The sequence below is a fragment of the Equus asinus genome, chromosome 23, assembly GCF_041296235.1.
Source record: "Equus asinus isolate D_3611 breed Donkey chromosome 23, EquAss-T2T_v2, whole genome shotgun sequence".
NCBI lineage: Eukaryota > Metazoa > Chordata > Mammalia > Perissodactyla > Equidae > Equus > Equus asinus.
In genome coordinates, this window is record NC_091812.1 from 12957135 (window position 1) to 12970747 (window position 13613).

At 46.5% G+C, this 13613-nt stretch overlaps 1 pseudogene; it reads right to left on the reverse strand.

The window, feature by feature from the left end:
• Positions 1-13613, reverse strand: part of LOC106828031 (heparan sulfate glucosamine 3-O-sulfotransferase 4-like) — a 55738-nt pseudogene that overhangs the window by 25364 nt on the left and 16761 nt on the right.

A 13613-nucleotide genomic window follows, 5' to 3' on the forward strand; every position in this document is an offset into this window, starting at 1 on the left:
ATAAGCAAAAGAAGCTAACTCTGCCTAACTTCAGTTTTCTTATTAAAGAAATTGACTAGAAGGATTTATGGTAACTCAGATAACTGAAGGGAATTTTTGAGAAATCAACAAACAAAAAGCAAAAATAAGCTTTGGAAGTCACAATACAGCATAGTGTATAGTTATTATTACTGCCGTTCACCAGATATTGTCGGCTCTTCTCTGGCCCACAGAAGGGATGTATCTTCTTGGCCCCTTAAAGTCAGATCTGACTCTGTGACCCTTTGGTGAATGAAACTTGAGCAAAAGTGAGGTTGTCTCTTCCAGACAGAACCTTTCGCAAACAGTGGGAGTGTGTTTTTCCTGCCTGGCAGTTGTGCAAGTAGTTGGATCGAGCCTCTTTTAGCTGCCATCTACTCAATCCTCCAGACCGAGGAACGATAATACAGAGCCAGCCCCTGATGACATGGAGCATGTTCGAGAAATAAACCTTGGTTATTTTTAGCTGAGACTTGGGAGTTTGTTGTGAATACAGCACAACATGGACTATCTGACTGATGAAAACATACATATTATCAATTTCCTCTGCTGTTGACCAAAATGACTTCAGTGAGCCAATATTAGAATTCCTTTTCACAAAGGTGGATAAGTGACAGAATAGAAGTCTACACTGTCCCAGTAGTGTAGACAGATACCATATCTTATATATAGCAAAGATATTTCCTCATTTTGTCCTTTACCTGTCAATAAAAAAGTATATCTATAGAAATCTGGAGGTAAAGCTCCAGACAAAACCAACATGGTGACAATGAGGAACATTACATACTTGTAAAAGGAGCAACGGATGAGAAAATAATAATAATGGCTGGGAACTTATAGAACCTTGTATTGAAAGGGATCTCATATGGAACTTAGGAAATATTATAGCTGAAAGCACTACATGACAAAATCTGGTGGATGGAATTAAACAATACTTAGAAGAAAGATATCTTCAATATACTTATCTAAAAAGAAAAATTAGAAACCAATAAGCTAGTTGTTCAAGAAGCTAGACAAAGAGCAAGACAGTAAAGTGAGGAAGAAAGGAAATGATAAAGAGAAATGCCAAACCTTTGTTTCTATTTATTTGCTCTTTATTTCTTGCTATGGACTGAATTCTGTCTCCCCACCATTCATATATGGAAGCCCTGACCCCCCTTGTGACCATGTCCAGACACAAGGTCTTTAGGAAGTAATTATGGTAAAAAGGAAGTCATAATGGTGGAACCTAAATCAGATAGGACTGTGGCCTCATCAGAAGTAGAAGAGATGTCTCTTTCTGTTTCTTCACACGCATACACACACCCCACCATCTGAGGACTCAGTGAGAAGGGGACCTTATGCAAGCTGAGGAGAGAGCCCTCGCCAGAACCTGACCATGCTGGCATCCTGCTCTCAGGCTTCCAGCCCCCAGAATGGTGAGAAAATAAATTTCTGTTGTTTAAGTCACCCACGCTATGGCATTTTGTTATGGGAACCCAAGCTAAGACGCTTATCTTTCACAGTTTGTTCCTAGGTTCTGGTACCACTTCCCATGTGTGTGGGGTTGGGGGTCAGGGGAGTCCCCCACAGCAACAAGCAATTCTTGGGACACCAGCTGGGTGTCCTACAACTCAACTCGATTCTGACACTATGTACCCAGGGACAGCATCACATCCCACAGGTTAAGGGTTCAGTCCCACAAGACTGCCCCCACTGCAGGTGCCAAGAGCAAGTCCAGGTTGTCGCCTATGCTTCTGAGCAACTGGCTGTCAGTAGGAGGTTCCCAAGACTCTCTACTCTGGTTCAACGAATTTGCTAGGGCGGCTCACAGAACTCAGAGAAACCTCTTACTTACTAGATTACCTGTTTATTAGAAAAGGATATGATTCGGGAATAGCTCGATGGAACAGACACATAGGGCAAGACATGGGGAAAGGGCACTGAGCTTCCACGCCCTCTCCAGGTAACCACTCTCCCAGAACCTGCACATGGTCACCAACCTGGATGCTCTTGGAAATCTGTCCTTTTGGGTTTTTATGCATAAGCCGTTTATTTATTCTCTTACCCTCAGCTGCTGTTTTTCCTTCCCCATTTATAGCCCAAAGCCAATCAAAGAAGGACATGTGCAGTGTGATGCTGTTCCCGTACATTTTATAAGTGCATAACAATGTAAGAATTTGTTAACGGAGACATACACATGTATGTCTTGACTATGCATAAAAATGTAATCTTTTGTTAATGGAGCCATGCACATGGATATTCTTGGAATCATAAAGAATGCAATTAATTTTAGGATATTGATACCTATGATGAGGGAGGGAGGAGAACGGGATGGAAATGTGAATTTTAGGTGTGACGGCAACATTTTGCTTCTTAAAAACAGAGATATCGTTGTGGGCTGAATCATGTCCCTGAAAATTCATATGTTGAAGTCCTAACTCCAGGACCTCAAAATAGGGCTGTATTCGGAGAGAGGGCCTCTAAAGAGGTAATTAAGGTAAAGTGAGGTCACATGGGTAGGCTCCAATCCAATGTGACTGATAGTCACGTAAGAAGAGAAGATTAGAACTCAGACACACACAGAGGGAAGACCGTGTGAGGACACAGGGAGAAGCGGCCGGGGAGAGAGGCCTCAGAAGAGACTAAACCGGCCAACGCCTTGATCTTGAACTTCGGCCTCCAGAACCGTGAGAAAATAAATTTCTATTGTTTAAGCCACCCTACGTGTGGTATTTTGTCACGGCAGCCCCAGCAAATGAATGCAACATCGGAAGCAAATAGGGCAGAATTTAACGTCTGTTCTTTCTGGGTATTGGGGCCGGAGATAGAGGTCATACTATGTACTCTTCTGCATATTTGAAATACTTCCATAATAGTTAAGAAAATAACAAGCAGATCCCGAAAAAGAATAACCAGAGAGTAGAAATTTATGTGTGATTACCTTGCAGGCCAAGGTGGGTTTCGTGTTGGGCAGGTGGTTCTCTTCCACAGGGTGTGTCAGTCACCCATGAATTCCCGTCTCTTGGCTCCACCATTCCTGATGCCTGTATCATTGTCTGCAACCAATCTGCACAAGGAGAAAGAAGGAACACGGAGAAGACACACCTGCTTTCAAAAGTTCCAACCTGGAAATGGCACACACCACTTCCACTCCCATTGCATTGGCTGGAACATAGTCACACGCCACACCTCACTGCAAGTTGCTGGGTGACTGCCTTCCTGGGCACCCAGGACAAGGATGTGGACAAACAGCCAGTAGTCCCACCCACAATGTCATCAAGTTGACCCTGGTCTTCATGCTGCTGCTCAGTCTACAGCGTGTCTGCCAGGCCTATGGTTAGGGTTTAGATATTCTACAAAGGCGCGGGGTTGGGGCTCGTGGTTTGGGACTTCAAAGAGGAGGAAGCCAATTCACAAGGAGACAGAAAACCAAATGTTTGCTGGGCCATCTCTAAACAAATGAGAGAGAACTTGTGTAAAATGGGCCCGGCTAGGTACCTTCTTCTCTACCACATCTAGAGTTCCCTACGTTGACAGCTCCTTCCTGGAACAGGCCTTCTGTCTTAAATTCTTTTAGGCAGTTAGGGGCAAGGCCAAAGTTTCTTTTATATATAAATTTTATGTGTATATATGTAATTTGTAGAACTAAATAAATGAATTTAAATATAGATACAATGGATTATATATTCTATTATATATCAATATTAATATATATTATATATATATAGATCATCTCCTTGGTTCTCCAGAGAACCCTGACGAATACAGGAGGAGTTAATATTCTTTTATCGATGGCATTTACATTTAATCATTTGAAATTCTTAGGTATGACATTGTTATGGCTTGCAAGGAAGTGTCCTTTTCAGTGTTTCATTTAGAGGCCTCAAGATACCAATTTTAAAAAGTTTCCCATTTTGTTTGTTTGGTTTGATAGGCTTTTTCCAATTGAGTGCACAGATAAACCAATTTAGGAATTTCAAAGGAGCCCCATTTAGGCCAGTGAAGCCTTAAATCACCCTGAGTAATCTGAGCCCAGTGGGACAAAAATCTACCTGTAGAAGGTCTGTATTCTTTAAAGACAAAACCAGCAGGAGTCCCAGAGTGGGGCTGTTCTTTGGTGGTCCTCTTAGAAAATGGATTTCTCATTTGTATGAACTTACCAAAGGATCAAAGGCCCAAAAAAGGAGTGAAAGAAACAGAAGTTTCTAACAAAGCTGACAATGGAAGGATGGCCAGAACCAGTATCAAAGGACGCCTACATAAAGAGTCTGGACCTCTACCAAAAATGGGAGGTCCAGGCCCAGGAGGACTTACCACCAGGAACCAGAGCCACCAGGAGGAGACGACAGAGCACAAAAGATTCTTTGCAGGCACCTTGCTTGTGTCTGTGAAGTGGCACCAGAATTGAAGGTCAGTAGCTAGGGATCCCACTTCTGTCACCATGTAAAGTCAGCAAATAAGAGGCATAAACTGCAAAAGAACCGAAAAGTTTATTTGGGGTCTCAAGAATTGCAATTCAGGAGATGTAGATTCGAGCAGAAGCTCAAATGTGCTCCTAGGAAGACAAAGGAGGCAGGGGTATATAAAAGGAAAGGACACAGGCTCACAAAGGTCTACAGTGAACAGTTACTGACTGGTTCTGGCATGGGGTGAGCTGACTTGCCAGAACATAGTTGGTCCTAGGCAGACTGTCCCTTCTTGGAATGAGGAAACACTTCAAGATGTGACCTCTGCTGTCAGGTAAAGCTCAAAAGTTCAGTTAACATCTGGTGGTGGATGTGGTGTACAAGCATAAGCCCCACTTCCTTAATGGCCTCCCAGCTCCATTTTAGAAGCCTTGAAAATGGTACTCCATTTTGTCATTGTCATCCACCACAGTCACGCACCATGTAACAATATTAACGATGTTTTGGTCACTAATGGACCACATATATGACAGTGGTCCCATACGGGTAGCACCACATAGCCTAGGTGTGTAGTAGGCTCTACCACTTAGGTTTGTGTAAGTACACTGTGTGATGTTCACACAACAGTGAAAGTGCCTAATGATGCATTTCTCTAAACATATCCCTTTCATTAAGTGAGGTGTGCCTGTACTGATTTTAGTCTTGTGAATGTTGAATAATGAATTATTCATTTCAATTATTTGAGTCAGCCCCACTGGCTGAAGATGGTAAAGGCTGACTGAAGCAAAAAACTAAAATTTGTTATTCAACATTCACAAAACCAAATGAGTAAAGAAGAACTTTAAGTTCTATAACAGGGTTCATGTAAGGCAAAAACATTCTAAAGGAAAGCTGGATTTGAGGACATATATGATTCTGAGTGTAAATGTCTGGGTACAAGCAAAAATTCCAGGGAGCATTTCAGACTTTCGAGGCAGTGGAATTGGTGAAACCAAAGTCAAGCTCTCCAAACAGTAAAGGGGGCCCAGGTAATATCTGGAGTACAGGTGGAACAGGCAGAAAATTCCATCAATGTAATTGTATGATATGATGAACGGACAGAGTTGGAAAATAGGATGGCAGGGTAGGGCAGAGGGACCTGGAGGGCCCAGGATGGATGGAGAGATCAGCTGGGCTGGTGGGGGGAAGGGACCATGGGCACACCCTCTTCATGTCCCCTCCCCCACCCTCTGAAACCCTTTGTGACTCTTCAGTGCTCTGTGATGCAGGCCTGGGATTATAGGCAAGTGCGGACACTCTCAGAGCTCAGTTGCCTCAGGCAGCCTTGCGATTCAGAAAATGGAGTTCAGTCAATGGAATGTTCTCTCATTTCTGAATAGCCATATTGAGTTGTTTTTGAGCATCTGCTCAACATTCTTAGATAGTGACTATAACCTCACCATCGTGTGTGGGTTGTGGTTGCTTCTTCTGTTCCTGTGCTTCCTGGTGGGGATTCCATCTTTACCAACCTTCTGGAAAACCAAAATCTACCAAAAGGTAAGGATCCCTGGGCAAGCCACCAACAGGGATTTTTTATTGTTGTTTCCATTTCTAGTCCCACATTTTTAAATGAGCTGGTCCAGAGAGACTCCTAAGATGGCAAGTCTGAATAGAGGATAGAACATCATCCTTCTAGGGGAATAGACCAGGCAGGACTAGGGGTTCAGCTGGGACTGTTTCCTATTTAAAACTCACAGACCATCTGGGTGTGGTGGAGGATTCCTGGATAAAATCCCATCAGTGATTTCACGGCCCTGCATTAGGTTATTTAGAGAGTCTGGGATCTGTGTAGGAGAACACTGTTCCCAACACTGGATCATGAGTCACATTCCCATGTCGGGCGTCATTCGACCAAACCGTCCTTTGTATTGGGCAGATCAGGAGAGCAGGGCTGAGCCTCTGAGCAGACACTGGAGTGTGAGCTCTGTCCCAGGATACAGGGTCCTATCTGAGGAAGCACAGATGTGACTGTGGGCCTCAGAGTCTATGCCCTCCTTCAGCAGAGGACTTCTGACTGAGAATACCAAGCGTGGACTCTAGCCAAAAATCCTTCTTCGAGTTTTTCAAAGAAGGAAAAATTGAAAGTATCTTATCACCTTTAGAAATTCAGAAAGGGAAAGAACACAAAGTGCTAGTAATAAAAATAGAGAGTGACATTAATCTTAGATGAATATCTGAGTTTCCTAAAGAGAGGAGCAAGCCAACTAAGTCCTCGCTCCTCATTCTTTTCTTTTTGTTCTCAGCGTCAGGGCAGAGCCAAGAGGAGAAGAAAAGGTGGAACATCAAGTGGTAAGGTTCCACCTATCCCACCTGAGCTCTCCAAGGGTGACCCATCCTGTCCTCTCCATGAGGTCCCAGGTCCATGGTCTCTGAGGATGTCAGTCACTAGATAGAGTCCCTCTCAGAAAATAGAGGCCTCAGAGGAAAGGCTCATGGGAAGGTAGTCAGAACCCGAGACATTTCTCAGATTCCTGCTCTGCCCAGCTCTGGGCATGAAGCAGTGATGGGCCTGGACAATGGGTGTTGCCCAGTGGGTTGCCGTGGGAGACGTCAAGAGTCAGAACTTCTGTCTCCTGACCTTGTGAAACCACGTTGACTTCCTGGATGATCAGACTCCTCTTTGAGGTAACCATTGACCTATGTTCCTCACATGGTGGTTTTGAACATCCCATGGGATAATGTATGTGACAGTACTTTATAAATGAAGCAACAAACACATGTGAACCTTATTAATATTATCATTGACCGTTTGACCACATCTACTGGTTCTTGGGGCTTTCAGAGTTAATAGCCCGTTAATATCCCAAGGGTCTCCCCTAAAGGGACTCCTGTGTAACACCTATGCTTCTGCCTTTATTACATGTAATTCACTCTTCTGGTTTCCCAGGTTGGAGAAATTACCAGAGGGAAACAGAGGAGAAAAGGAGGCTAATTTCTATTCTGAAAAGGTGACTAGTCTTTTCTTTCCTGATCCCTCTTTGACATGTTCTCTGCAATTCCAGGGATTCAGTACAGCCTGCAGTAGTCATGGGAGGGGTTTGCCATAGGAACGGGTATGTGAATGAAGGCCTTGGGATGAGGGCTGCTGAGTGTATGGTGAAGTCATAGATGTGGGGCATTGTGAAGGGGCAGCAGGCTTCAGGTGGCCCCTCCCCTGACAGGCCAGCAGGTCCTCCTTTCCTTGTTCTGGTCCTGGCTACAGTTTTCTACTTCCTGTCTCCCGCAGGCCCCTAGGCTGGCCTCGCGATACCACCCACCTTCGTCAACTATTATGCCCAGACCCCTCCTGTGAGGTGTGTAATAGCACAACTGCAGAGATCAATCGGCTGCTGTTCCTGGAGGACCTGGAAGATGATACTGCCTCTGTGTCCTCTCTGGCTTCCACAGCTTCTGGGACTGAGTCATCATTCACTCTGTCCTCTGCCTTCTCAGAAGTCCCTCCAGGAGTCCTAACACCATCCCCTCCACCTGACCCCTCCCCACCGCCCCCCTCCGTTCTCTCACCTAACCCAATGACACCCTTAGCTGACTTTCTTTCACCCTCACCACCGGGTCACTCTATGCCACCAGAGCCTTTTCCTCCCTTGGAGTCCAAATTCCCAGCAGACCATTCCCCACCCCAACCCCTTGCCCTTCCCCCTCTCCCACCACATGACACCCAGGCAACGGGTCCTATTCTCCAACCACAGGCCACTCTGTCTCTGAATACGATCTTCTCTCTTGACCGCACCCTTTCCCAAGATATTAACCCCTTACCAAATTTGTCCCAGATAATGAATCCCAATGACTCACTGGCTTGTCATCACGCACCACCAAGCCTGTCTGTCTCACCACTGACAGACCACCCTTTAACTGTGACTCAGTCTAAATCGGTTTCCATCTTATTGAAGTCTGTTCCAGAGAACTCATCTCCAGATAGCCCTGCTGGGTTGTCCACTTATGTCCCAACAGTCAGAGGCACTGACCATTCAAGCCTGTCAATTTCAGAATTATCCTGGTGGAAAGCTTGTGCCAAAGACTTGTTCTTAGCACCTTCCACCTTGGCACCACGTGATTTTAATCGAGAGTTTCTTGCCCTCCATTCTTCAGAGTCCTCTCTGGAGAGACACCCTACAGCTAACCTTATAGAGCCTGGTAACCTCTCATTTCACAGCCCTCATGTCCTGGCACTCCTGGAGAGACAAGTCCGAAAGAGGAGTGATTTCCTGATGTGGAAGGAAAAGGAGAAGAAGAAGGGTTCTTTTCCAAAAAAGCTTAGGCCAGGCTACCAACTAAATCCTTCGGGGAAAATGTTAGAGTCAAATGCTGATGAGTGTGACTCAGCATTCTCCCTTCCTTTTTGGAGCAGTGCAGGCAAACCAAAGGAGCTGCACATGCATGAGCAGCCCCCATATCCTAAAATCTTGGAGGACCATTTACAGGAAAAATGTATGCAGCTCTTCTGGGGTCTCCCATCTCTGCACAGCGAGTCCTTGCCCTCTGCTATCCGTGACTCAAGTGACTGCACCACAATCTTCCTTTTCAATACCATCTCAAATGCCTCCACGGGCCAAGAATCCCCAGTACCTCTCCATCGCCCACCTCCATCCTTGCCTGAGATCCAGCCCCAGCCCTTGCCTCAAACCCTGCCCCAATCCCAGCCCCTACCTCTCACTCAGGTCAAGTCCCAGGCCCACCTTAAATCCCCACTCCCAATCCTACCATCTGGTCCTCCACCCCAGATAAGGATCTGTGGAGTGTGTTACCATAGACCCCAGGATGAATCAGAGTCTCTCACCTCATCTGAAATTCAACAACTGGAATGGAAAGTGTTGCAGAAGCAACAGGAAAGTTTGTGGGGTTCCCCCTCTGTAGTCCAAAGATCTCAGGAAGAATTTTGTTCTTCAGCTCCCAACTTTCCTTACCATCAGGCCTCCCAGGCCCATGCCTCCATCTCCACCCTTCCCGTAGAGTTTCCTCTCAGTGATGAGCTGAGGAAGAAACTGGAACATCACCTTCGAAAGAGGCTCATCCAACACCGGTGGGGCCTGCCCCGCAGGATCTGCGAGTGTCTGTCACTGATGATGCCTCCAAGAGATTTCTCAGAGATAGCTAAGTCAGAGAGCAATCGTGGACTCTCATGGATCTCGGTGAACAAAGATCTAAACGTTGGATTGAGCCAAACCAAAAGCTTCCATGAGAGGGGTTCAGAACTGCTTGAGGTAGAGAAGGAGATGGGGAAGGATCAGGGGCATAGCCCAGAGAACGGCCCAAAAGCTCATCTGTTGAGTGACCCAGAGAGCTCTTCAGATAAGGATCTGGCATATGACTCTGAGAAAGACCTAAATAGTCACATGGCAAGTCTGTCAGGGAAAAATTCAAGGGCCTTGGAGGAAAGTCTAGATCAGAAACAACTTGAAAATGTCCTGAAAGCACATTTGAGCAAGAAGTTTGAGGAAATCAGTGAGGCTCGGCTCCCTGGGACTGTGCGCAGTTCATGGCATGCTAGCAAGCAGACATTGCTGCTTTCTGACAAATCCCGCACCCAAATAACACAGAGGAGTTTGCCACCTTCAGTGGGTGGGGACTCCTCCCTGAATACCTTCCAGGAGCTTTGCTTCATTGATTCCAGTGCACAACAGATGATGGAAACCCATATTAAAAGCTTTCGTATGACGATGGAGTGGGGCCTTCCCTGCAGAGTCCTTGAATCCATACAGGCGTTGAAATTGGAAGATGCTGCATCCCAGTCCTTGCCCTATTTCTACTGTCCCCCCTCAAATAACCCAACTTGGGAAGTGGACTCCAAATCCGAGGGCTTCAAGCCCCATAGAGGAAGCTCTAAATCTGTTCTTCAAGAAAAAGCGGAAACAACAAATTCAGCCCTGGTCCTGGATCGTCTTTGCCCTGCTACTTCACCTATGGGCAGGGAAGGACAAGGGGTGCCGAGACAATCACCCTCTGGTATCAACCAAGAGATTGCAGAGGTTGTTCAGAGGAGTAAGGGTGCCAGGCAGACTCATCTGCCTGTCACATGTGGCATCACAGGCAAAGCGAGTCAGAAATTTACTCAGCTAGGCAACAGATGCCCCCCAGAGCTGCCTGCAAGGCAAGCTGGTGCCAAACATGAGACAAAAGATGAGAGAGTGAGTTCCAGTGATAGAAGAGAAGGGCGACAGGACAAAAAGATGAAGTCGGAACTCTTTTCCGTGCACAACACGGCCAGGGACATATTCAGGGTCAAGGAGCTCAACGCTCTGCAGTCAAAAACTGGTAATGTGTTGACAACCAGCAAGCCAGGAAGCTCCCAAATGATACGTGAGAATCACAGTAAAATAGAAATTACTGGGACCATTGAAAGCCCTGCACCAAAAAGACAAGTTCCCCAAGACCCAAAGTCATCGGATCTTAAGGAACATCTGTTTGGGGAATTAAAGTCAAAACTAGAGAAGAGGAATCAGAGCCAGGTCCAAGGCCAACACACTGACAGGTCCCCTGCCTCAGAGAGCTTGACTTACAAGGCCTCACCAACTCATGCCCACGGTGTCTCTAGTGGGGACATGGGAGCTTCCCAGGTGCTGCGTGTCCATCTGGAGGACAGTGGGATCAGCAGGCAGCAGCGGCAGGAGCCTTGGGTCCCTAAGAAAGACCGAAAGAGGTCAGAGGATAAGAAATTCCCACCAGCTACAATGAGAGTGAGCCCTCCGGGCCCCAACAAAGAAGAGCTTGGTGGAGGGGATGCAGGGTTGGGGACATCCCAATCTACAAGAAAGAGTTTCCCTACTCAGATCACAGCATCAGAGGAGACGCTTGGGAGCAAGTCTTCCCAGACCTCATCACAGAAGGCACAGCCTCCTCCTGAAAGTCTGTTCAGAAAAAAGATGAACCACATTTTTCAATGGCTTCGTCCTGGGACAAAAGGCAAAAAGCAAGAACGTCCCCAGGAAAAGGGCAGCCCCATATCATCTGCACAGAGCAGAGGCCTGGTTAAAGGGAGAGCTGCCGTTACTGGGACCACCACGGCTCAGAAGACCAGGACGGTCCCTGGGAAGTTCCCAGTGGAGAAACTGGGGCAGCGGTGTGCAGCAGAGGTCACCCGCCCTCAAGAGCCCCTTCCTTCCCTGAGGAAGTTTGTGAAAACTGAGCAGAAGGCAGAAGAGCAGGCCCAGGCAGAGCCCATCCAGGGGCATCCTTCCAACTACAGGGCTCCCTCCTGTAAAGTGCCAAACACCAAGTCCTGCCACCAAGAAGTTGTCTTTGCTGGCCAGAATTATCCTACATGTTCTAGACGGATCAGAGACCAGAACAGACATCCTCAGAAAGTCGTGGCGTTTAAAGATCAGCTATTGGATCAGAAGCGTCCCTTATCTGTGCCCCGCAGGGAGCATGTGCCCCACCCAAGTTCCACCTGCAGGCGACAAGCAGGCCCAGGGGCCTCCAGCTGTTCTCACCACTGCTAAAGGCACTATGTTTAGGGATCCGTCTCTATGTCAACAGAAAACGCTTTTCCAGCGTTTCGAGAGCGGAAAATTTCCCACAGCAAAGTAATTCCTTCTTGTGGAGAATACTAATTCTCCCCAATAAATGATTCTGTAATAATAGTGATGTCTTTTCTGTGTCCTGTGTTGGGGGCATGGGTTTCAGGTAACTCAGGGCTTGTGCTTAGGGAAAAGGAGGAGTGAGTTCAGCTCTTACTGATTGCTTCCTCTGGCTTCTGAAAGGTCACCAGTGCTCTGGAGCTCTTGTTGACAAAGCGATATCACGTGCCCCCAAAAGCCCATTTCCTCCCTGATGAAGTTTGAGGAGGTGGGCTCTGCCTCCTGCCTCTTCGCTTAGCCTTAACGAAAGTGTAGAGCAGCCCACACCTTCCGCTCACTGAATGTTTTACATCCTTCAGAGAGTAGGGAAGACAGGTGTTCTCTATCCGAAGAGGGTCAAAAATAGGTATGCAATTCATAAAACAACAATGAAGAAAAAACAGCGGCTTCATCATGATTTAGAGGTCAGTGACCAGAGGACCCCACAGGTGGGTGAACCCTGAATGGGATTTGGGGGGTGGGGGAGGGTATTGCTGCAGTGGATCCTGGGCTGGTGGGGGAGGGGCTAGGAACAGCACAGACACTCCTTAGGAATCTGTCATGTGAGTCATATTAATGTGTTAGGGAAGAATACTTTAAACTTTACATTGAGGTTTCCCTACTGGAAAGGTACCTGGGGGAAGTGGTTCCCCTCTGTAGGTATTTCTTCAGACTGCCAAATGATATTTTGTTGCAGAGCAAAAGCATCACTCAGCTGCCAGTAGTAACAATGTTGACCGGGTAGCCACCTACCTCCCAGGATAAAATAAAGCTGAGAGTAAGGGAAAGATGACTTGGAGTAAGTGAGGAGGGAAGAAAAAATGAAGAGGGGAAAGAAGGACCTTGCTGGTAGAACAAAGCTTTATGCCTCATCATCCATATGGTGACCCTGTCCTGTTCCCCCTGCCCCCTCCTCAATCTGATCCAGGCATCACCACCTTGAGGCTGATCCAGGCACTGCACAGCACACTGATGTCTTATTCCAAAAAGGCACTGGGCTGTTCTTTGAATACTAAACAATATCTGCAGGGAGGTCATCAGGCATGGCAACCCCTCTTTGGGGAAGGTGATCTTGCTTCCTTCCTTCCATCTATGCTTAATAGGAATATACAAGATCTTGCCCTTAGTGTGTACAGTTCACCTATCAGGATGGAAGTGCCGCCTCTGATATTCACGGCCTTGGTGGAGCCATGGTTGGTCTCCCCAGAACACCTGCAGCTCATGAACCAGAGGTGAGTCCCAGACTATGCACCAGGTTACAGATATATGGGGGTCTCACCATGGACTGCACACATACCCACCCTTACAATAGGGATTTGGAGGAAAGGCAACTCCACTTAGACAGACTGGGACTCAAAAATTGGCTGAGTGTCAACTGGGGCAAAATTCAAAAAGCATTATGATGGTGAGCATTAAATACATTAAGTTGTAGACGTCTAAGTAAAATAAAGATGGTTACAAGGGTGGAAAAATAAAATACCAATTTTGTTTTCTAAAAACCACATGATTTTAAAAATGGAAGGGAGGAGAAAAAGGGAAAAATAGAATAAAATGATTGTTCTGTAAGTAATAAGAGGGGGTCAAGATATAGGTGACAAACGAAATAAGACTC